This window comes from Molothrus aeneus, chromosome 8, assembly GCF_037042795.1.
Source record: "Molothrus aeneus isolate 106 chromosome 8, BPBGC_Maene_1.0, whole genome shotgun sequence".
NCBI lineage: Eukaryota > Metazoa > Chordata > Aves > Passeriformes > Icteridae > Molothrus > Molothrus aeneus.
Window position 1 is genome coordinate 19557347 of NC_089653.1, and position 25751 is coordinate 19583097.

At 39.4% G+C, this 25751-nt stretch overlaps 1 protein-coding gene across 1 annotated transcript in view; it reads left to right on the forward strand.

Annotated features, from left to right (window-relative positions):
• Window positions 1–12622: 12622 nt before the first annotated feature.
• The window catches only part of PCGF5 (polycomb group ring finger 5), a 46407-nt gene continuing 33278 nt past the window's right edge, over window positions 12623–25751 (forward strand). The window contains exons 1-2 of the mRNA XM_066554813.1: window positions 12623–12718; window positions 17656–17727. The gene's annotated coding sequence lies outside the window, so the exon portion shown is untranslated. The remainder of the gene's footprint in view (window positions 12719–17655; window positions 17728–25751) is intronic.

Below are 25751 nucleotides of genomic sequence, written 5' to 3' on the forward strand. Positions count from 1 at the left end.
ATATAAAATAAAAATAGAATCTACAGTTCAGGTTTTCCTACACACAAAATGAGTAGTGCCAACTCTTGTGCTTCAATTATTAGTCTCTCGCTATTTGGTGTCTCCTAGGAGCCAAGAAAACAAGTGAGAAGTTGATAAACTTTCATCTAAAGTTACAGTTACATATGTATGTACTTATATTTAAATAGATGGCCTTCTTGGCTGTGCAGAAACCCTTGAAAAGGGAAATCTCTATCTATCAATTAGGTAGACTCAGAACATTTGGTGAGAGAACTGTCAGTACTGAAGTATGCTTTGCATTGGGGGCTTTATGTGCCTTCCTTGCTCTCTTAGTAAAGAGATTTAATCTGCTCTGAGCTCTGTCCTGCCATGTCTAGACCATCACTGGTAGCTAAATTTCCACGTCGTAATAATATCTTGAATAATTTTATCTTCTGGTATGTTTTTTTGTGTGACTTTAGTGTCAGCATCAGTTGTTCCAGTAAAATCAATGAGTGCTCAAGTACTTTGATGTGCAGGAAGGAATTTGTTCTCTTTCTGACCTTTCCTTTCAGATAAAGGACTACTGTCTCTTCTCTCTGAAACTGTTTTTTCATGATTCAGAATTTCTTTTTTTTTTTTTCCCAAATAAAAACTTATAATCGAACCCTTTAAAACAAAACCCTAAAAAAGTCCCCAAAACTTTGAATGATAGGACCCAGGTCTCAGTTTTCAGTGAGCTTGATATGATTGTCTGAAGCATAGGCAGTCTAGTTTCTTTTCAGTGAAGATTCTTTTAATCTCTAAAAATACTCTACATTGTGTGACACCCATTGACTATAAACTCTATGGAGTTTATAGTTGCTCTGATAAAACCAATCTGGCTTATTATCAAAAAATGCAATTATAACCAACAGCTGACTTGACTGACAGTCAAGATCAACACTAGTCTGACAGGAAAGCCTCAGAATATATACTTACTAACAGGGTTCACTGCTGTCCAAATGAATGTGGTAGTGTGACCTGATTCAGATGATGTTAAAGCATCTTTAATTCAGATATCCTGGTAATTTGTCCCAGGAAGCGACTAAAAGGGAGAAGTTCTAAATAACCAGGCATAAGAGAACTCTTCTCTAGATTTTTAATTTTTTTTTAATGCAATACTACTTGGAAAGCATCATGGATATATTAAAATTACTCTTTCAAAACTGCGCTCCTACTTTTCATCTAAGAATGAAAGTTGAAGTCAGGAAAGCTGCTAACTTGCAGGTGGATGCTCAGCTCGAAGCTAGTAGCAGCAGCCCTGGCTGCTGGCTGACCACCCTAGTGCTTGCAAGGAAATGGTTCCAGCCAGGGCCCTTATCCCAAACTTTGTGCAAGAGGCAACATGGAACAGGTTACAGGGACTATTGATTGTTAGCAGGATGAGGAAGTTTACCATCAAATGCCAGAAAACTTGATTGAGACGCTTACTCATCTGAAAATGAGTCAGGGAAGTTCCCGTGGGGTGTACATGCATAGTGGGGATTCCTATTTCAAAGGGCTCTCATAGCTTATATTTTCCTATTACGTTTATTGTCATTTTCTGACTGTGGGATGGGAGTAAAAGGAGCATTAAGGAGCTGCTTATTTAGACATGATGAGTATATGAGTAATGTCGTACAATTGTGTTATGTTCTGATTATTTCCTTGGTTTAAAACTGTTTATTTCAATGGAATTTACCAAGGATATGAGTCGTGCCCACTCCAGCAGAAATAAATCCAGGAGAAAATACCCATTGCTGGGGTGGCCTTTTGCCTACACCGAGGGAAGAGCGCGGTGTTTCTGAGCAGTGCTGCCCACACACAGCAGCTCTCGCTGCCCGGGGCTCTTCGCTCCGCACCGACGCGTGGACACCGCGTACTGCCCAAACTTTGAAGTTTTCGGGATGGGATGCGCTAAGAGCGGGCGAAGGAGAAGGGTCTGACTGTAGATGTGCTCTTGCTCGTCCCTGGCCCCGGGATGGGGCCGCACCTGTCCGGGGAAGGGGCAGAAAAGGGCAGCGGCCGCTGCCGCTACTCGGCGGGGGCCCGTCCCTGGGGCGGAGAGAGCACATCCAGCTCCCCTCTCGGGAAACGCAGCCACGGGAGCACCGAGCGGCAGCCCCTCCTCCCGAAGCGCTACCGCTGACAGGGGCGGTGGCGCGGGGCCGCCAGAGACACCCCCCGGTTACATAACCAGCGCCTGCGGGGGCGGCTCCGCCGGTCCCGTCCCCGCCCCGCCAAGGACAACGCGGAGCGCCCCGGCCGCGCTCCCGCTGGCACCGGCCGGGCAGCGGCTCCGCGCCGGCCCCTCCGCCTCAGCGGGCACGCGCAGGACGCATGCGCGTCCCGGGCCCGCCGGCGCGCCGGGCATGCGTGGGGGCGGCGGCTGGGCAGCGTCCGAGGGCGGGCGGGCGGCGGGAGCCGGCAGAGCCCGCGGGGTACCGGTGGCCCCGAGCCCCGCAGCCCGGCGGGGGCTCCACCGGCGGCCGAGCGGCGCCGGGGGCCCCCAGGGCGGCAGCGCCCGAGCCGGGCTGTGCCCCAGTTTGTGTCCAATCAGAGAGTGCAGCGCCTGCACCGGGCGGGCGGCAATGCGTAAACAAGCCCCGGGAACTCCTCCGCCCCCCGCGCTCCCCTCCGCGCCGCTCCCCGCGCCGCCCCGCAGCCGCCCCCGCCCGCTGACAAGTCCGGCGAGGCGCGTTCCCGCCGCTCCGCCGCCCTCCCCTCCCCCGCCCGCCCGCCCAGCCGGCGCCGCCCGCGCTGCCACACGCACCCACTCCCGCACACGCCCGCGGGTGCCCGTGGCCTCTGCAGGGGAAGGTAAGGGGCCCGCCGGGGGCCGCCGGGCAGGCGGCGGCGAGGTGCGGATGCGTGCGGGGGGGATCATGTGTCATAACAAGTTGTTGAACGTGACATTGCTCTTGAACTGCGGCAGCGGCGGACGCCGGGCCGCCGCCGAGTAACTTTCTCCTCCAGTTCGGCGCTGAGGAGGGAGCCGGCGGCGGCCGGGCAGGGCGGCGGGGCTGGGAGCGCTCGGGAGAGGCTCGGCAGAGGCTGATGCCGTTCGCGATGCTGGCGGCTTCCTGGGGAGACGGCGCGCAGCGCGGCGGGGGACGAGCGAGGGCTCCGCGTCTGGCGCCTGCTGCGGGAGCCGCTGCCGCCCCGGCGAGGATTTTTCTAGCAAGGCGCCGGGGCGGGCGGTGAGCGAGGAGCGGGTGCCGGTCCGAGCATCTCCTCTCGCGGGTAGTTATCCCCGCTGATGCTCCGTGGCGGTTTGGCTCGCTTCCGGCGTGATTAGCTCGGCTTATTATGTAAGATGTCACCGGAGGAGGAGAGGCACAAGCCCTCGGTGTGGCGGAGGGGGGAACGCACCGGTCCGCCGCGCCTTGCCCGCTCCAGGTACCGGAGCAGAGCGAGCGGCCCCGGCCCGGAGCGGCCGGGAGGGGACGGGAGCTCCCCTCCGCTCGCAGTCCGCCGCTGGAATACGGCTGCTCGTTTTACACGTGGGTTGGGTGTGTTCCCCAAACCTTGCCTTTGAGCAGAAACGTAACCTGTCCTGGTTAGTCTCCCATGTTTAATTGCTTTTATTCTCTCTCAAAGAAAAAAATAAACATGCGAGCATAAAAAAGTTTAAGAACTTGATTTTTGCCTTCTTTATGTGCATGTTTAGTAGATTAATATGATCTGGAGACGATTGAATGAATCATCAGTTCCCTGAAATAAAAGCAAGTGAATCATCTCACATACACAACTGAGAGGGAGCACGGTTGGTACGGTAGATAGTGAAAGGTTGGTGTCAGTTTCTGACGCGCAATGGGATGTCAGAAGTACAGACAATGCTCAGAAACCCAGCAGTTTCCTGCGGCTGGTTTGTGAACTGTGAAAGTTTTGCACCATTCAAGTGCAGTTTTTCTGGCTCAGTGGTTAAATGGTAACCTCTTTCAGTTACCAACTTGTTACCCATTATTTTAGCCAAATAGTTAAAAGGAGAGTGTAAATGGTAAGAATTAAGTTACTGTGTTATTCAAAGTGTATTGATTTCAAGTAAAATTTAAACAATAATACCTAAAAGTAGCATCACACTATGTCCATACCCTCAAGCCAGAGACAGATCCCAGATGCTTTTAATCTGGGTTTTGTTTTGCTTAGTTTTTTTAAGCAAAAATAGTCTCTGTTGAAGTAAAAAAACCCATAAATATGTATTTTTAAAAGCTAAGCCAGTTGATTTAATGAACATGTTGGAGTTGTACCTAGATAGACTTCTGTTCTTGGTCCTCTTGCCTGTTGGTGTTTAAAATGGGATAGATCTGGATCGTATATATAGTTGTCCTTTCAACTGCAGCTTGCTTCCAAAGTGGATTTTTCATCCTCCACTGTTTTGGGACACATTCTTCTCTTCCTGTACAGAGGCAGAACTATGAATTTTACAAGATTAATTTTTCTTTTTCTTCTCAGCATACCTGCCACTGTGAAGAAACAGTCACTGCTTCTAGTGGGGAGGTAGTGCTTCACACATCCAACCACCTGGATTTCCAGTATGACTGTGTGAAAGTCTTTGCATGTCCTGCTAGTAAGCGATTCTGTTTCCTGTAGCATCAGGTGTCCCTTATCACACTGCCTGTGTTTTGTACCTCTCACCATTCTCCACGTGGGAACAGAAAGGATTGCTTTGCTGTTTGTCACTGCTGGGGCAAAAGGACATGTTTTCATTTTTGTTTGTCTAGAACTATGCACTGGCACCTCATAGTATTAATTAGAGGATTAGAGCAGTAAAGTGTGGGGAAATTGTATTACTTCAGGGTTCCTTGCGTGGATTTTAACATCTCCCTGTCAGAAATTCTGAAGTGTTAACCGAGCTTAGACTGCACGTGACAGTGAAAGCACTGTAATAGAGAATCTCTTAGGTATGCTGGGAGGTCAGGTTAAAAAACAGGAAAAATACTGGTTTAGTTGTGCATTTCATTCAACAATCAAATAGCATTCATCCTTATTTATTTAATTTCCTTACAAAGAAGATAAAAACATAGTGTGTGGGGCATTCTATGTGCCCAGAACTCAGCTGAAAGCAGTAAAGGAGATAATACTGAAAGTGGACTTACCACTCTGCTCTAGCTGGTTTTCTCTGCTCTATGAACACTCTAGGATTTAAAGTGGAAATGAAAAATTCTAGGTTTCACTTCTAAGCCTGCAGAATATGCAAAATAAAGTTAGATAAAAATGTATTGGTTTAAAGTTGCTCCTGTGCAGCTCCCTTTTTAGGACTGATAAGCAAGTTACTGTGGAATGCACAGAAGAACTTAGAGAAAAGTGGAGGGCAGTGCAGATAAAAGTGAAATGTCTGAACTTTGTGTCTTGATTTTTGCCAAGTTGGGGATACATAGGAATTGTTCTTATCATGACCTTTTGAAAGAATGGTGCCAACAGCATCTTTATATGTTCTTCCAGCTATCTGAATTAGAACATCCCAGTGAGGAAAAAAAAAATCACCCAAAAGATTAGTTCCTTTTTGTAGTTTTGGCTGTAAAGACCCTTTTTAAACAAGTATCATAGTCCCAGGCAAAGTTTTGATCATTTCCTGTAGAAAGACATACTGCTGGTGTTGAAAAGGGGAATCCTTTCTTCAACTGTTGAAAACTTTGCACCAAGTACACCTTAGCTTGGGGTTGTTTGTTCCCCAAATCCTCAGTTAAAAAAAATTGTTGCAGTTACCTGGGAAAAAGTTTTATTTCTATTATTAGACTAAATATTTGAAAGATAAAGAAACAAAGTTGATTCTGTATCAGTGTTGTAGCTATCTCTTTTGAGTGATGGTGGGTAGTGCCTTAAACATTTCTTACAATGAAGCTTATTTTCCTGATTATTGTGGTTTTATCTTTAAACTTTTCCAGTAGATGTAGGGCCATGAAAAATAACAGCTTGACAGGGTTTGAGATTGAAGCCTGTAATGAGCAGAGCAGGTGTAGCACTGGCAGCCAATTCCATCAGGCTGTGACAAGTCAGTGTCTGTCTCAATGTGTGTCCATGGGAAATATAAGTGTTGCTGTCCTTATCTGGATTACTGCTTATAAACCAGAAATTGTTCACTGTCAAGTGTGGGCCACTTCTGGAATGAAAGTGTTACTTGAGCACTATGGTCTCAATAGCTGTCACTATTAGTTCTTACTTGTGAAACAAATAATTTTGACTGGTTACCTAAACTGAAACCCTTTATTCAATTATTAATAGTGAAATTCATGCATATGTCAGTAGCTTTCCTAACAGCTAACCAAACTGTTCATTTACTGCTGTGCGTTGGGCATTTTTTTTCCTGTAATAGAATAATTTTGTTTGCCATTGGTTTATGTATGTTTTGAGATTTGAAAGGAATTAAGAAAGTAGCCTGCTGATTTGCCATAAAATTCCTATTTTCATGAAAGATCTAACCAGGAAAAGACAAGTAAACTTACTTTCTCAGAAGTGATCAAAGATGAGAATAACAGTTATTGGGAGGATCTTCACTTCCTTGAGATAGATACTGTTGTGTCAGTGACTGGTGCATCACAGAGAGCTCCAAGTTGCTGCAGTCTGTAGTGGTTCAAGAACTGCCTTCCCACACCAAGTGAAGACTGGCACTTGAGTTGGTGCTCATTGTTTTAGAGAGGGCACAGTGGAGATGGAGCAATGAGTGCTGGAGAACAGGTATCCACACTGCAAACAGGGAATGCCTTTCCTGGCTCCTTTGCTCAGCTTCAGCATAGGTTCTTCCACAAGGAGGAAAACCACTTTGTGTTCCACGGCAATTCTTATCAGAAAGAACCCTTCCCACACACAACATACCAGTGGAGATGTAGCAAGAATAGCAGTGAGACCTAAATGGTGAGCAGTGATATTTTCCTGATTCATGGCTGTGATTGTCATTACATGCATGATATTGATGGCAGTGTTACAGAATTACTTTCTGTGAGCTGAATCTGTGAGTACAATCTGATAGCAGCAGGGAGAGCCCCAGTTTGTAATTGCTGTAAAATCCCTCACATCCAGTTTGTTATTCCCATCTTTCAAACTCCACCCTACACTTGTTTTGCTCACCTGTTGTGGCAGCTTAGTTTTTGAAATACAAGCTCTTGGGGAACCTCTTGTAATTCAGTCTGACATTTTGCATTGCGTTACATCTATTAAAGTCTTTGTGTATAAACAAAGTACCTTAAAGCAAGGGAATCCACATTTTAAGTATTCTGGAGATAGATTTCAGTGCTGGTTACCACTAATCAGATCAGACAGAGAGAGATATTCTCTCTGCCACAAAAAAAGTAGTAGATCTTGAGATAAAAGTCTTGAATGATTCTTAGAGGTGTCGCCACTGATTAAAACAAATGTGATTATATTTATTTCCTTCCTTAAGAAGAAGAATGGAATATGTAAGAAACCAGACCCTTGATTAATTTCATCATGAAAACACAGTTCTTCCAGATCATCTCTTAAATAGCCAATATGTGTATTGAATGAAGTTAAAGATGTTTCTTTCTTTCATGGTTTTATAAAATTGTTGTTTACTTTTTTGAAGAATCATCAGTACTAGCGGCAGAGACAAAAGATCCTTTATATGATATAAATGATATTTTGAGTAAGTATTCTTGGTTGATTCTGGCTGTAGAATTTCCCTGCATACAAAGTGATTTTGAAGAGCTGCTTAATCAAACCAATATTTTCCAGCTTTCCATCTTAACTCTTTTGATATATCATAGATAAAGTAAATTTTAATACTTTCATCCCAAATACATATTTACTAAAAGTACAAATGGGGTTTTTTTGTGTGGATAGTGATCAGAGAATGCAAATAGATTTACTTGAAATTATGTACTCAGTGACAGTTGGTGCCTTACACAGGCTAGTGTTTAAAATCTTCTATTGATGTGTAGCTCTTATGTATTTATTGCTGAAAATTTAAAATGTAAGTTTACGTGGGATTAATCTCCAATTCAAAATTACCATTAATTTCAGAGAAGCTCTTTCAGTTTATTTATTGTGAAGCTGGCTGAAACCAGTGAGACTTGTAACAAAGAAGCTTTACTTTCACATCTGGCTTCTCCAGGTGTAGCAGCTTTAGGTACATCCACTGGTACAATAGGGAAAACCACACAAACTCTTGGGCATGCAAACTCTTCTTCAGGTTTTGAGCAATAGCAGCAAACAATAAACCAGGGCTGCAGTTCCAGAAGACATCTACAGCCACTGCTTAGAACAAGGGAAGTGCTGCTGCTATGGCTTATGCTCTCTGAGCCCTGGCAGTCATTAAACCCCCAAACAAATTAGGTTTAACTAAACCACCAAGAAACTAGAGAGATGTTTTCTGCTGCTCTAGACTATTAAATGGACTTACAGATCGATCAACAAGCTCCAAAGTGGTGCTCCCCTTCTTTTTGGTTGGTTAGATCAGCTCTGCTGTTCATCTAACCATAAGTTTAGGCCAAATTTGGAACAGTTGCTCTAAGTTTGTTTCAGTTATGGCAATGAAATAGCTCATTGGATGAAAAGTGTGGTTATCACCTATATAAAAAAGGAGACATTAGTATGGTTAGAAATTCTGAGGTAGTGCTCTGTCCTGGGCAGAAAGAAAATGGATCATTCCCACCAGAACACTGAAGGCCTTAGCTGGAGTGTCACAACACACTAAAGACAGTATCTCCAGTTAACCCTATTATTTTTGATATCCAGACGATCTGTGAACCCTCATTTCCACATTTGACTTGGTGATCAGGACTAAGAAGTGGGGGTTTCATTCTGGCACTGGAAGTCTTTGCTAATATGTGTGTAACATTGAGAGAATAGCATAAATTGAACAGCATACATGAAGAAAACAGTTCTCTAATATTTACTGAGGGTAATCTCTTGTCTTCCTTTCTTGGATGCTTGCTGGGCTCTGCACTGGCAGTGTGTTTGGGTCACATGGACAAGAGCTGCTGGAGCAAGTTTGGTGTTTCGTGGTTCTGGACTATGAGATACAAACTCTGCATCTGACTTCTTTCTTGGCAGAAGAGAACCCTCCCAACTCCTCCCATCCAGCTGTTCTACACCTAGATTTCTCAAGCATGTCTGATAAAAAAAGAACATTTGCAAACATCTGCCAAACATTGGACTTTTGGATTTATAGCTTCCATCTTTTGGAGGGGGTGGGTAATATGAGAGAACACTGACAGGTAATATGCTGACTGAAATTTCTTACAAGGGATGATAGCTACTTACCATGTAATTTCTACTGGATGTTTTCAATGGAATTGTCTTGACTCTCATGAATCAAAGGAGGAATCCATAAAAATACAAATAGTTTGAAACATTAGCTTTAGCTGATGGAAACTGCTGTAACTCTAGCTTCAGTTTATCCACTTGACTTTATGCCAGTACTGAATATGCCTGTAGACAGAGTAACCACAAGTACTCCTTGTACTTACTTTAGTTAAGTTACCATAGACCTTGCCTTGAATTGCTTATAAAATTGTCAGTTATTAAATAATTCCAAGAACAAGATTAGGGAGTAGTGGTCATTTTGCCGAGTGTAAAAATGGTTTTGGTAACCTTTTCATTAAGCCAGGACCTCAAATTTGATTTAATTATTGCCCTTGTATTATAAATGTATTTTTTCCTGTTCTTGTGAAAATAGAAGTGTTTGATCTAAGTATAAGCCTTTGAAAAAAATAATCTATGTTTATAAATGTTCTTAGGTGAGGTTGGTGGGAGTTTGCCCATGACATTTTCCAAAGACAGTACCTGTAGCCAAGTCATTGAGAAGAACTTTCCCTTTCTTTGTTCTTCCTTGAACAGCAGAGAGAACAAGCAGAGAACCTCTCTTCACTTCAGTGCTTTCTGGCATGGTATTGATTCTGTTTATTCACAAAGGTGAAGTCTGTTTGACAGGTGCAGAAGTCAAACTGCTGACAGCTTAGACTGCATGGAGCCATAGTAACTCAGCAGAGAATTCCTGTATTTTGGGAATGATTAAGTATAAAAATTAAACTGTTCTAATATAGCTAAAGGGCCAAAATGTTAGGACATTTCTTATTTTAGGTTGTTGGTGTGACTGTAATTTATCCATTGTAGTGCTTCTCACTTTGTTCTTAAAAGGCTTTCTCCTCAGCACCCCCTTATCACCTGCAAGCGAGTGTAGAATGGGCACAAGAGGAATGTTGCAGGAAGACAAAGGATAGTCAGCTCAGGGAAGTGAATACTGCCTTGGAGTATCTGCCTCTCTTGGATACTAAATTACTATTTTTTGCCGGGTAGGTAATATAGGTCAGGGGTTCACAGATGGCCTTTCATTTTTAACAGATGTGAGACACATGCAGCCAAATTTGCCCTTGTTTTGACATCACCAGTACAATCAAAATTGTGTGAAACAAAGCTATTTACTCAGTCCTGAGTGTCCTGATAAGCTGAACCTTTGAACATCAGGTGTATGGAAATAAAGAGTAAGTGAAACAGTTTGGACTTAGACTTCTCTGTCTCCCTTTTCTGTATCTGTAAATTATGGCTTACAGAGTTGTCTTGTTGAATAGGTTGTGGAGAATATTCTTTTATTGCTATTTGGGGAGCACTACTGAAATACTGGAGGAGTGAGTGAGTATAACTGTGTGTGATATCAAACACCTGGGAGTACAATACTAAAAAAGGGTGTAACTGTCTTTCATACCATTTTTTTTGGTAGTAAATATAATATTAAAACCAATGCTGTAGTTCACATATGTGCAAAGGCACAGATTTTTTTCTCTGCAATTCTTTTGAAGTCTGTAATTTTTACTGAAGTTATAATGATCTCAGCAGGGCCCATTTAGGTATGGAATTCTGTTGAGTTTGGCCTCATGGATATATATGAGAGATTGGTTTTGTCTAAAGGTTGAGTATTTAAACAAAGGAATATAATGGACAAATTGAGTTCAGGGAGAGACATTAGTCATTCAGGTATATTTTTCCATAACATGCTTGGGTGTGCTGCTTGGAAGTACAAAGGTGCTATTTTAGTTCTTAAAGGAATTATGCATTGAGGTGCATCTGTGTAATTTTTAAACATATGTAAGCTCCTGCTGCCCGAACCTGAAGAATCTGAGAAGATATCTGCTTATGTTTAGTGTAATATAAAAACAGAGTGTATTAGCTGTGGCTCAGTGCCATGGTAACACCATTAGGTTTTACCCTGAACAGAATCCTGACTAGAATATGGTTTCTAGTCAGCTTCCAACACAGACATATCTTGCTGCTAGTAGAACCATCTTGCAACTTTTCTTGTCTTTAAAACAAACAAGATTCATTAAAAATACTTCATTAAAGAAAGTGGTTTTTAGGAAGCTGTGGTAGTGATCCTGTGGAAGAGTTCTGAATGTGGAATTTGCATGAAGAAAGGCAGAGTTTAGGGAAGAACTAGTGTAAGTTTAGGACAATAGAAAGAAGCCCACAATACTTGAACCTGGACAATGCAGAGCCTTCTCTTATGCATCAGTGAGTGTGATGTTATTGCTTATTGTAGTAGGTGAAATTTATATTGTTCACTTCAATAAACCTTCACATTCCTTGAAAGTTGCAATTGACACTTAAGTGTTGATTCCTGTACTTTCCTACCAGTAAGAAAAGCATAAACATTGCTGAGCATCCTGTATTGAGTGAAGCCTCAGAAGTTTTTTTTGCAGGAGCTCTTTGTAGGTTAGAGTAGATCTGACAGCTCAGTGTGGTGTTGCTGTAAGAGTGGTAGAACATTGGCATTAATGATTGTGATCATTCATTCAGATACTGGACAGTAGTGTTGCATAAAGTGTTACATTGCATCTCACAAGATAATTGAACTGCTGAACTATAATCACTGCTTTCTGACCACCTTTTTTTCTAAGTGTTTTGTGGCCTGCACAGGTTTTAAATAGTGACTAGAAAACCTATGTTCCATTGTTGTTCATTTTATCATGGTACCGTGAGCAATGTTCCCTTGGAAGTCACCACCTCTGCAGGCTTCAGTCTCTGGACCTACACCAAATACAAGGAAAGCAGTGATCCCATTTAAGTTAAACAGGGCATGGAAATCCAACTGCTGACTGTGCAGTTGCTGCTCTTGTCCAAAATTATGTACCAAAATTAATCACTGTAATATGACCAGGAACTTCAGAACTTTTTTGAGTGATACTAACACAGGAAAAAACCTTTGAAAATAATCTCTTTTACAACTTGTGCTTTTATTTGCTCAGAATATGTGTAGGTGCAGGAGGAGATGTTTAGGCTGTATTCCTTCTCTAGAGGAAAGGCAGTAGATCAGATCTTTGCAGTACCTTCATAGTTAGGATGTCCCTGCAGGAGTGAACTGCATTGCAATTACCTGCACCAGACATTACTGGACTTATTAAGAGTCTTCTTCAGAGTTGTATTCCTGTAAGCAAGTAGATGCTGAATATTTTGATTGGAGGGGGGGAAAGGGGAGTGGGGGCTGGAGTTGCTGTCTATGTAAGCATATGCTTACATCATTTGTTTCTTGGGTCTCATGCTTGTGCTTTTCTCTGCAACACTTCTGAGTTAGCAAGGCTTCCTATTCAGAGGTGTTTTTTCATTGTCTTTTTTTCTTTTCTTTGCATGTTCCTTCTTGTTTCACAAACACAAGGAACTGATCAAAATCCAAGTAGAAGATAAATTTTGGAATAAGAAGAAACCTGTGTATGCTGAAAAGAAATCACAGAAGGATTGTTGAGAAGAATCTAGAGTTCAAGTTCTGGTATGAAATTCTAAATATTCTTCTTGGAATTCAGGTCACTATCTGCCCTGCAAGACAAACCCTGCTTAGCATAGATTATAGCATGTAAAATAGTTCATTGAGCTAGCAAAGATCACTTTTTACTAGAAAAACTATGTTTCAATGGGTTCTCACTAGCATAGCTCCTGCTCTGTTGTACATGGTATCCACTAAGATATGTTTCATCCTTTAACCAAATGAAGTATCTTCTATGTAAGAAAACTTTTTTTATATGGAAACTAGCCAAAAAGTCAGATCAACTTTCTAGTGCTAGATTTTTTGCCACTATTGAAAATGTTTTGAGTATGATTTTATTTTCTTCCTTAAGATGTAGGAAGGAAAACCATTTCTAAATACTACTTGAGATGCATTCTCCAATCTCTACAATATAAAATGAAAAGACAATTCATTTTTTTAACACTGAAAATGTTGAAATATTGCACACATTTAAAGCTGTATCATTATTCACCTAGAAAATACCTTGGTCTATTTCTGCCTCTGTTTTCACTGAAGGCACTAGCAAGCATTCCTGCTAATTTAAGGGCCCACAATTTTAATCCCTTTTACTTATTGCAGAAGTTCTAAATTTAAATCTGTGAATTTGCACAAAGCAAGAAAAAGGGTCTTTCATTTAAAATCAGATGGTTAAAACCCAATAAATTTTATTTAAATTTAGAAAACCTTAACTGCTCTTTTTTCACTTCCACTAAAATTACATAATTCTTTTACCTTTAATTATTTCCAGAATTGTGCTATGTAAAGACTCATCAGACTAAAAGTTTAGTGAGTGGAATCGGTCACCTAATCCCAGAGAAATGGCTTGATTATTTTTAATTTTATGTAGATGAACTTCCTGGTGCAATTTCAAAACGTTTGTCTTTGAAATTGCAAGACAGAAGACTGGAAGGTCTCTGTGTATGTTTTCCAGGCCTATGTCCAAGGTGTCCTTGCATAAAAACACCTGTTCAGTATCCACTGCACTGCAATTCAAGCCATGATCTCACTGTTTCTAAGTGCCAACTTCACCTGGTATAAATTGCTGCTACCAGAAGTTTGTTAGTTTTGTGTTCAATGCAGCCAGAAAAAAAGAACAGGGAGCAGGGAGAGGAGAAACTCTTGAAAAAATTAGTTTAACAAGATGACACAGACCCTTGAGTAATGAGCAGTACTTCGGTAGAATTGAAATGGAAACATAATGTGGGACTTTTCTTACAATAATGTAATCGTGATTTCTCTACAACAGACATTTGATTCAAATGTTAGAGTCAGCTTAATTATGAATCCAAAAAGCATCATAAGGGAGGTGGAAGCAAAACAATGAAAATGGGGAAGGCTAAGCTTTCATGTCCTTCCACACTTAAAACTGCAGAAATAAGTCTGCAGTGTTCAGCTGTTCATGAGGGAAACAGCAGAAAATATCACAAGGGAGTAATTCTAAAATTGATATATTCCATATAAATGTAATTAAGCTCCCTGACATCAGACGAGTTCAAATAGAAGTCTTATACACTTCCATGTGCATATTCCAGAGCTAAGATCTAAGATAATAAAATAGAAGAATAGGAAAAATAGCAAAGAGAAATCACTATGTAGAAACTATTTGTAGGTTCTGTTTCCAGAGTGCCTCATTCGTCCCTCACAAAGCACAGACTTCTAAAGGAGTTTTGAAGGGTCATGGTATAATCAGCTGCCAGTGTCAAGGGGACACAAAAGAATGAAGGTAGTCTTAGATGAATGGGCAAGGGGAATAGCAAACAGTTGTTGAATTAAATTGATTCAGTGGTTTTTAATGCTGTGATCATCACTCATTATGAACTTGATTCTGGCAATTGCACATCAAGAAGGATGCAGAAATCTTGAAAGTTCTATAGAGAAAACCTAAAAGAAAGATAGAGTTCTTGGCATACATGCTTTGTCATGGATGACTGGGGGCACAGCTTAGTAAAAGAAAAGCTAAGGTGGCACTTCCAGACAGTAATTAAGCCATCTCTTGATATTATCTTTCATGAACTAAATGGAAACATTTGAGATAAAGTAAGTCCTGTTCAAAAGCAGGTTATTCATTCTAGCTGATTAAAAGAAAATCAAATTACTGTATATTAGCAAATGAGGTAATAAAAACCAGAGTAATTCAGACTACTATTAAGTTATTTAAATTTTTTTAACATTTGAAAATAGTGACGATTTTTGTAGATCACTCTTTACAATAGAAAATTAAGAAGGATGCTTTAATCAAAATAATCTGTTGAGCTACAGGAGAAAATATTTTTAGTGCAACTCAGATTAGATAATTGGCCTTTTTTTACTTGATAATTATTACAGTAAAGGTTCTGCAGTCTTTGCTGTAACTTTTGGAAGTTTAATTGCACACAGTCCTGGCAGAGAGTTCTTCGCACAATTACCTGAAATTCTCCAGAATTCAGATTGCTATTTCAGAAAAAGCAGAACAGAGACATCTATAACAAAAAGACAGCAGGATGACATTAATCAGATGAGACATTTTCAAAGTACAACACATCTAGTGTGGTTTGTCAGCACTTTATAAAGGCATGATAGGGTCCCTTGTAAAATACCTGACTACTTAAGTTTTAAATGGTCTTTTATGTTCTTTTTCGATGAGTAGTATTGAAAAAGTATGTGGAAAGTAAAGCAACAGCTGGTCTGCAAAAGATAGCCCTGGGATACAAGAGAGAGCTGTGTACTGTATTTGCATAACATGTTGGTCTCAAAGTAGGTTAGACATCTGCTTAGCCATGAAGTTTTCTGTAAAAATACTGTTCCTTGTTTGTTCGGTATTAAATCCTTCTCCATTTATATTTTTATGCTATTTAAAAATAAACCTAGAAAAGATGTGTTGTTTTAACCATTAATAAAAACAAACCAGCTAAGGTGCAGAATGGTCCAAGATCAGCATTCCAGAATTCTTTCAGAAAGAAGAAAATCAGACTCGATTGAATGGCTCATATTTATTTTTAAAATGTTAGAGGAAATAAATATTGTGTGGAATTGTATGCCCAGCTTCCCTAAAGTAACACAGGGGTGTATGTTGTGTAAATAAAACTAGCATATGCTTAGGAGCCATAAGAAGTCAGGATTCCTATCTTTAAGGCTCCTTCTCTTCATTGTGGCAATTTTTTTCAGACCACTGACACAAAAGAAATATTTTGTTATGATCAATAAATATCCCTGTTAATAACCACATTCTTTAAGCCATCTTTTTACAATATTTCAGTGGTATGCAAGATAGAGCTTTACTTCAGAGGTGCAGTCATCTTTAAGCCCCTTTAGGAGATTCTCAGTGTGCTCCAAGAAGTAGATTAAACTAGTTCTTCACTATTCATAATGTTTTTCATATGTGACAGTAATGCAGTGTTTATTTTAAGAGTCAAAAGCCACAGGTTCAAATCCCCTAAAGTCAGTAGGGAAAATTGCTTGCAGTGACTTCTAACTTAGACTCTACATTGGATTTCTATTTTACCCATAAAATTTATGTATGAAAATTTAATGCAAAGTGTTTTTATTTTTGATGTAATACAGCATTTTAGTGCTCAGTGAGAGGACATTAAGAATATTCAGTAATACAAATGGTACCTTTCTATGAATTGCAGTAAAAGCAACAAGTATTTAGTGGGATGACACCCAAAAATGCTATCATTTGTATCTAGTATATTCCCAGTCTTAAAAATATTTAATAACTTGATATAAATATCTGAGATTATGCCATAAATCTGTATGGCTTCTTGTAAAGTATTTATTACCGTAGAAATGAAACATCTTCCTGCAATGTAAACAATGTCCCTAACATCTGTCACAATCTTTTCACACATCCTCTCCCCTGGGTGAGAAGCATGTGTAGTTCATAGCTGTGTTTTGGTAGAATTTTTGTGTTTAGTTTGGGGCAAGTCCATTGGCAGCATTTATGTTGACAACTCATAATCAATGTATAGCATTACACAAAATTATTCTCATTATGCTAATTGACCTATAGGCAAACTAGAGACTGAACTGGATGCTGCCTAGGTAAGGACTTCACCTGGCACCCAGCCCACTCCTGCATTCTTTGCATCCCTCAGAGATGTTGGTCATGTCATACCATGCCCATCTGCATCTGGCCATGGAGAAATGGGACAGCCTATATCTGCTTGTAACACAAATACAGGCTTAGTCACAAGAGTGCATAAACACCCAGTACCTACTCATACATCACCAGGCAGCACAACAGAAAGGTGGGAAATCATTCCTTTTGTTTATTATGTTGTTTTTGTGGATTAAGTGGGCAGCTGAGCACCACAAATTGCTCACTCACTCACCTCAAGCCCCTATGAGATGAGGGAAGAGAAAAAATAAGCAAATTTGGGGGTTGAGGTAAAAAAAAAGTTTTAAAGTTTATAAAGTGAAGGATAGATGAAAGACGAGAGGAAGGAAAGAAAGCAAGTGCGGCAAAAAGTTACTGTCCACATCCTGCAAGAGGACTGATGAACATTCAGTTCCAAGGAAATGACAGCTAACATCCCTAAGGCCCCTGTTATTCCTTATCATGACTGAGTGTGGTGTTACATGGCATGAAATATCTCCCTGCTCAGTTCAGATCATCTGGTTGTATCCTCTCCCACACCTTCACTGTGAGAAAGAGACAAGGGCTGTGTGCTGACCAAGCACTGCCCAGCAATCGGCTGAACCTTAGTGTGCTGTCAGCTCTGTTTTGGGCAGGTAACTAAAAGACCATATGAGCTGCCGGGAAGAAAGTTAATTCTGTCCTAGCCAGGCCCAGTACAGTTATTTAGCAGGAGGACTTAAGAAGCATTTGAGACTTAAGCTCTAAGAAGCCATAGAGACCATCTGAATAACAAAACATTTTTCAGGAAGGAGGAACACAGTATTTTATAGATAACCTTAGTGCTTTTGAACGCATTTCATAGGTCACATGGTGTGGGAGATGAATATTTCTTACTCGGACTGAGAAGGAAATCTGCACATAAAAGATATTCAAGGTACGTATTTGTGTATCCCATTGAAGTTGCTCAAGAGTTGAAAAATAAGAATTTATGTTTGTCTTGGACAAAAGTTTGTATTTAGGTCAGCAGGTACTCTGTTTCATTCCTCTCACTGGAGAAAACAGGCTACTTATACAGTTGTGTGCATTACATAATCCTCAACTTTCTCTGCTAGAGTATCAATTTTCCTGTGCAGGAGCCTTTTGGATGTTTTGACTGAATATCTTATGTTTGTGCCTACTCCTGTCTAACACAATGCATTCCTTTTTTAGAGAAATGAGATCTGAAATATCATATTTGGCATTAGTCTGGTGGAACTGAATTTTTTGCTGGAATCTACTGAGTTTTGCAGGTTTACTCTGAGCGCTGTTTTGGGAATAGAGAGAAAAAAGAGTACTGTTATTTTTGTTGACACAGAGTCCATAGGGATGTAACCAGTCTAGTCTTCCTCATGTGAGTAGTTTTCTTTACATAACAATGTTTGAATATTGTGTGAAAACTTTATTCTTTATTCTTTCTTGACCTCTGCTCACATGCTAGTGAAGTGAGTCCCTGACTCCATTGTGAAGTAGAGAGTTTGCTTGAGAGCTTATGAAGTATTGGAAGTACTTTAGACAGAATAGAAGATACTTACAGTGTCTAACTATCCTGGGTTTGGGAAGTCTGAGGAAGGGACTAGAAAAGGAACACAAATTTGGCAGTCTCAAATGAGCAATTTCTGCTTGTGCAGTGATCACAACCTAAACAAACATAACAAAACACCTCTGGGACTATAATGGCATCTTTGTGGCTTTAGGACTGAGAAGTGCAGCAGAGCAGTAGACCAGAGGACCACTTTGATTCTGAATAGTCCACAGGCTTCCAGCACACTTGTGTTAGATAATGCACTGGAATTTTCTCAGATAAGAATCACAGGAGTTAGAAGGAGTGACAGTTTGTTCTCCCAGTTATCAATGCACTGAGGGCACTGGTGGTATCCTTTATTTGATGTCTTCACCCCTGGTTATTGGGAGATTGTGGTACTCGTGTGTGTGTGGAATGGGAATAGTTTACAAGCACATTTCTAACCACACTGCAAACACTGCAATGATGGAGATATTATATTTAAACCTCACTGTAGAGTGAATTTGTAACATAGTATTCTTCTATTTCCAACGAAAAATTCTTTCAGTTAATTACAAACATAAAACGAGACAGAATTTCTGTTTCAGTGATTATTAATATTAACTGCTGCTTTGTAAATGAGCATAACTGTGCATTTTTATTTCCTTTTTAGTAAGTCATTTATAGCTGTAAAACACTATATCAGCTCTAGATGTGTATTAACAAACAACCTCTTCATCACAGCCAAGGTAAAAGTACATTTAAATACATAATAGAGACATAAAAATAACTTGTTTCAGGAAGTAATGATGGTATTGTGTGGGATTAAGCTGTGTAAACAGCAATATTCATGTTCATGAGATGTTTGTTTATATGAAAAAGATGAGTTGATGGGTCTGAATCTTAGCCATCTTAAGTGATCATTTGCTCTTGCTTAAAACCAAATTCAAAAATGCAATTAAAAAAAAAAGTTCTGTTTCACTTGCAAGCATATAAAATTTTGTATCTATAAATACACTATATAAGGCATGAAGTTCTGAAGAATCCAGCTTTTTATCTTCAAATATTGCATCTTGCAAAATGTTTTACTTGCCTCCATATGCTGAAAATTTGAGACTTTACTCTTAATTTTTTACCAATTCTGTTCTAAAACTATCTGCCAATATCTGGACTATTTTCAGGAGCTGGTATCAATAGCAGTATGAGCCAAAATGTAGGCTAAATGTTCAGTATGGCTATTTTTTTAAAATAAAATATCTCACCTCAGAGATTAGCTGTCTGGTTTAAATGCATGTCAAATTAACATTCAGATGAAGACTAATGTTGTGATTAACACATTGTATTGGAATTTGGGAGTTGGAGGTTTAATTCCTAGGCAGTCATGTCTTCCTGTGTTGCTGACATCAAAAATTATTAGGAAACAGCTAGAAATATTTTAGTCTTTATGTAAAACAGGCTCAGTAATGCATCCTTTCCTTAACACAGTTTATATTGTAGATTTTTTAGAGCAGATGGACTCTCAAAAGGGTATGTTTCCACTGCAGCTGAAGGTATTAGCTAAATGGATATATTTGGATATATTTGCCCTAAATGTAATCTAGCCAGTTTTGTTAAATACCAATAAAAATACTGTCAGGTGTTTCAGTAAATGGGACCCAGCTTGCCCTGGAGCTTGTGTGACTAGATTATGCTGATATATCTGCTCACTTCTGTTATTAATGGGGTTAGTTAGTTCAAAGAATGGATCTGCTTTTCCCTTTCAAAAAACAAATTATTTTCTTTCTTACAGCTTTTGTCTTACTCCTTTACTAAATACTGCAGTCAACCTATAGATTTTCTTCTGATTTATTTTCTTGTAGAGGCAAGAATTTTACATCCTCTGTCTTCCCTTGGCCCTCTCTGCCCCAAAATACACAGGCTCTTCCTTTGTGCACAGAAGACCAAAGGGCACACACCTCTGTGGCTGTTTTGCTCAAGAGAGCTCTTTTACTGGGCAGTGCTAGCTGGCAGTTGCCCCAGAATTCCCAAGGTGTAGGATTTCCTTGGTGCTTTTAGAAAAGCAGAAAAGAGACCTAATTAAAGCTTGAGTCCATGGAGTTGTGCCCAGATTTCCCTAGAGCTGGATTGTGATAATATATAGCCTGGACCCTAAATTTGGCTACCCTCATTCTCATCCTGAGCCACACACTACAGAGAGTCCATTTCCAGCCTGAATTACCCACTTCTGGAATGGCAGTCTCCTCTAGGACAGTTGGGTTTTAGGTGTTCTAAAGTCAAGTAGTGACCCGAATATAAAACTTAGTTGATTGGGTAGAATTCTGTACTGTGAAAGGACATCTTCTGCAATTTGAGGTTATAGAGTTTTCCTCTTCAAGAAGAATTTAGACTCCTGTTACATAAATAACATGGAACAACATCTCTACCCCAAAGCTATACTATTTTGAAAACACAATTATTTCTCAGGAAGCTACATTTGTTCATCAGATTTTGAGTTAAAATGTAGTGCCTCTAAGAAATGGAGCAACCCACAGAAGAAGGGCAATGCAGAAGGGACATGAGAAATAGAAAAAACTTGAATGAAGGGAAAAAAGGGGGAAGTTGGGCCATGCAAAGCAGCCATTCACCCAGTTTAACAGGACTGTGTATTTTGCTGTTATGCACTATTCCAGGAAGCTTACTATAAGCTTACTATAATGGTAGTTTTGTCCTTAAATTAGTAGCTTTTTCATAATTGAAATTTTTAGACATGTCATGGAGCAAATGGGAATGGACACAAAGCTGCAGTGCAATCTGATACCAATCTGTACTGATCTTTAGGAGAACCCAGTGGGTTTTGTTTAGCTGACATTATGATGCTCAGCACGGTGGATCCCAATGGGTAATGTAGACAAGGAGGTGACAGAGGCAGTGCAGGCTTGGGTGTGTCCCAGGTAACCCCAGGTCTCAGGAGAGACCAAAGTCATGGTGTGAGACCAGAGCCCAGTGCTCACCATGGCATTCACCTCTGATACAGCTCAGACTCAGCTGGGGGGACTTACACCTTATACACTTTCTGTTTGCAGGTAGCCTAAAACTGCGTGAAATGAACATATTCCTGACCTGTTGAGTAATTCTGATTAGTATTTCACAGCACCCCTGAATCACTGAGCTTGGAAAGGATCTCTGGAGCTCATCTATTCCATCTCCCCTACTGAAAGTGGGATCAACAGATGAGATTGCTCATGACCTTATCCAGTTTGGTTTTGAAAGTTTTCAGTTATGGAGGCTCCACTTACCTTTACTGTTTCCCACAGTTACAAGTTTAATTCTTTGGCCACTAAGTGCCATTTAAATTGGCTCCTGTGTACATCAGTGACGGTGGTTTGGAAAATAACACCATTGAGAGGTCATGTTCATAGCAAGGGTGTTTGCTCTAACAAACATAGTAAAATTGACTTTGTACTGAGTAAAAATTGTATGTAAAGATTTGGACAGGTGTTCCTAAAATCTAGACAAACTATAGAGTTATTTTTCCATCTTTAAAAAAGTGACTGGATGCAATCTATCTTCAACAAACCAGTACAATTTCCATTTCTCTTTGTTAAGGCTATCTTTGTTAAGTGGTTTTGTTAGCACCACATTAATTGCACCAAAAGCATTACTTTTCAGGAGTATTTTTGAGTCTCTCTACTGAAATTCATTAGCATTTCCTTATTGACTGAGGGACATTAACATAAAATAGGATTATAAGAAACCAGTTTTAGTACCTCATCTTAAGTTTTCAACTGTTCTTGAGTTTTTTGTACTATTAACTGATATATAAAGAAAAAGGCAGGGTAAAAGTACAAATGGTTCACTGGTACAAATGTTAAGAAAAACAAATGCAATGAAGAAAATTGTACAATAGATTTTAAATATATCAGGTAAAACTGTGAATTGCTATTCTATGTTTGAAATTCTGTTTTAGACATATTTTGTAACAATGGTTTCTGTCAGGAATTTGGTAAGTTGATGCATAATGGAAGACACAGCCCTCAAATACATATTTTAGTTCCTGACTGATAGAGGGTTATGATGGCACCACTGTTTCTGACAAGTTTAAAAGACACAGGATAAAACATTAGACAGAATTCCATATTTCTCAGCAGGAAAAATGTAAATCTCCTTAATTTTATTCCTACTGAGCTGTGACAACTGAGGTCTTGTATTTAAGTGTGAATTATTAAATAGACAGCATGATGATGATAGGAGCAGACTATGTGTTACATGTATCAACAAGTTCTCATAAGCCAAATTCCTTGTCAAAATTTCATATTCCCATCTATGCATTTGTGATAAAGGGAAATAATTTTAAGAGTATTATGCCTTTTCCTCTTAAAAGCTTCCCAAGGATATTAGATTAGGGAATGGAGTGAGATTTGCCATATAAATTGATAGGTAAAACCTTCTAGCTTCATGTCTCTAGAACCTAAAGTTATTACAGCACTGAAGAAAATAGTCACATCTAAAAAAACTCAGTAAAATGCATACAGATTGTAGTAATGTAGAAAGGTCAGAAATTGGATATCTTTAGCATAGTTTGTCATTTGCTTTGGAAAACCATTCTTGAAATGTATTTAACATTTATGGGAGCTCAGTTCATTACAAAATGTGAAAAATTTTGCAAGTAAAAATGTTTGGGGTATGTTTGTGCTTTTTCAAGTGTGTTGATACAGTGAAAAGTCAGCTGGTAATCTGAAGAGGAGCTGTTATATCTGTGATAAATCTCTTTGTGTTTGACAGTCACTATAGAATTTGGAACTCTTGCAACATAGATTAGAAATAGCAGTGAGGTATGAAACAGAAGTAAAGAATGATGCATTCTCTCTGCTGACTTACACACCTTTTTACAATATAAGGGGGTGACTGTTACATATATCTGTACATTCCTGCATGAATTTCCAGATTAAAGCTTGATGAAAACTGATAGTCACAATTTTAATAAGCACTGTAGGCTTGCATGGACTCTGGGCATGCATAGTGAAGCAAGATAGTAATGTTTATACAATCCAGGCCTAAAGATATAACATAGAGTTAACCTGCCATGTAAGTATAGATATCCCTGCAGGGGAGTTTAGTGATTTTAGTAAGATTGTGATTCTTTGTGAGGAGGAAATTAAGATCTGTTTCTCTGTATACAAAACAGGATTTTTAATACAATGATCCAATTTGTACATTTGTTAGATGTTTTCATTAAGTGCTATTATATATTTAAGGAACAAAACAGGTATTATTTTGTTGTATTCAAGCATCTTGATTTCTAGAAGGGCTTTTCCTGTAATGGTATGCATTTTAGACTCAAAAGCATGTAATGTCCTGAAGTATTAGCTACATTTCTCACCAACATTTTCTTCCTTCAGAATTTTATAGCCAAGTAGTTCACAATCATGCCTAGTTGATGAGACTGGGCAAGTTCAAAATGTGAGAATGAGCTACATGATCTCATTAGCACTGCACTAAATCCAGACTTCCAAGTACTACAAGAGGAAGTTCAAGATGCAGGGATGGTAAACATGGTCTCTCAGATTTTGGTTGTTTTTGTGTTCATTCTAATTAAATGCACATGAATCAAGAATATGCTGTTTACATGCAGGCAGAGTCTGAAGGCCAGGATTTTGTAATTGCAAAAACAATATCAAGCTTATTTTGCATACTTGAGAATTGTTTTATGCATCTTTTCTTTAGAAAACTCCCTTATGATAATGTCACATGCTGACACCATTTATACAAACTTCTTTAGTTTCATGCAGTCATGGAACTAAGGTTGGACAAACAACCAGTCAACTTCCTAAGCTAATGTCACTGCAGAACTGGCAGATGATGCCAAGTTATGGGTTGATTGCTCACTTGAGAATAGGTTCTGGCTAGAATCCTGAGTTTGTCTCTCCTCAAAACTAGCACATTATTCACATGAAGAATCAACTAAATGTATCAGTTTTTAATTGTTACCATTAGTATAGTGGATAAAAAGTATTAGAATTTCAAGATGATGCTTTCAGTGAAATATTACATGCAGGGACTCTCATTTGTTAATGTGAACTGTTAAAAACATCTAAAATACCTAAAGAGCCTTTATTTTTGCTTTTTCTTATGGAAGGTTTTTTATCTAACTCAGTAGACCAAATTCCACAGTGACTTTAGTCATATGATTAGATGGACAGGATCACATGGAACATGTTGCTGCACAGACCTTGACTCTCTGTATACATATATATGTTAAATTGATGTCAAAAAAGATCATAGGAGGATGTGAAGCTTGGTATCTTGGTCTGCCCCCAATTTTCTCTTTGTTTATCCAGAAGAAACATTCTCTGTTTTACAATTTTGAATGCACAGGTGTCTGTGTTAGGTTTTCTCAGGCAAAGCTGACTGTCTCAATGGGCTGACAAAGTGGCAGTTCCCATGAATAAGTCCCATGCAGTTCAAATGAAATGGAGTCCACCCAACATTGTGTTACCAATTTAAAGGTTTTATTCTTGAGAGAGCGGCAAAGAGAACTCCTGTTGAAAATCGATTGAAATAGAGTAGTTAGCTCCCTAAGACATTGTGAATATCCTTAATTTGTCTTGTAAAAGATGAGGCAATTTGGTTGCTACTTTTCTATCTCCCTTCAAGCCTGTTTGTTTTCTGGTTCTGCCATCATAACAGTCATGAGTAGATTTTGTTGAGGATTGCTTTTGCTGAGCTTATTGACGTTTTAAATTTGTTTTGACTTAAGAGCTAGTAGCAAGTCTTGTTTTTAATTTGCAGTGCAAGTTAATTGCATAATTGTGAAGCTGTTTGACATGTGTGATACAATTTGATTTGCATTCTTGCCAGTTTTCAACTGTAAGAAACAAAATCTGTTGGTAACAGTTTTAGTAGGAGTCACTGGAGGCTTCTTACAGTTTGTTTTCGTTGTTTTCATTTGTCTTTTAATTTCATGGAAATTGAGAGATGAGACTCTATAAAACTATTTGAAGACTTGAGGTTATTGTTTAGGTGAGCTGTATATGTTGATGTAAGTGGCTTTGATAATTTGAGGGGAAAAATATTATCTATAATTGGTATTTTTATATAATATATGTGTAGAATGCAGTATAGAATGGAAGAGGATATATATTATTTACAGAAACAAGGATTTTTTTTAAAGTAATAGAATAATAGCAAGTATCCATTAGGATGTCTTGTTGAAAAGCATAGACTATGTTGTGACTTCATTAGCAAACTTGAAACCTATGTTCATACTGTTATAGAAATACATTTCCCCTGGAAGGAGGCATACATCAAATTGGCCGTGTTTGCTCTGTGACCTACAGATCCTGGAAGTCTATGAAGGAGACATAGTCTTGCCCATGCAGACAACAGCTGTATCGGGCTGCTCTGTGCATGAGTACACCACTGGAATTTTTCTGATAATG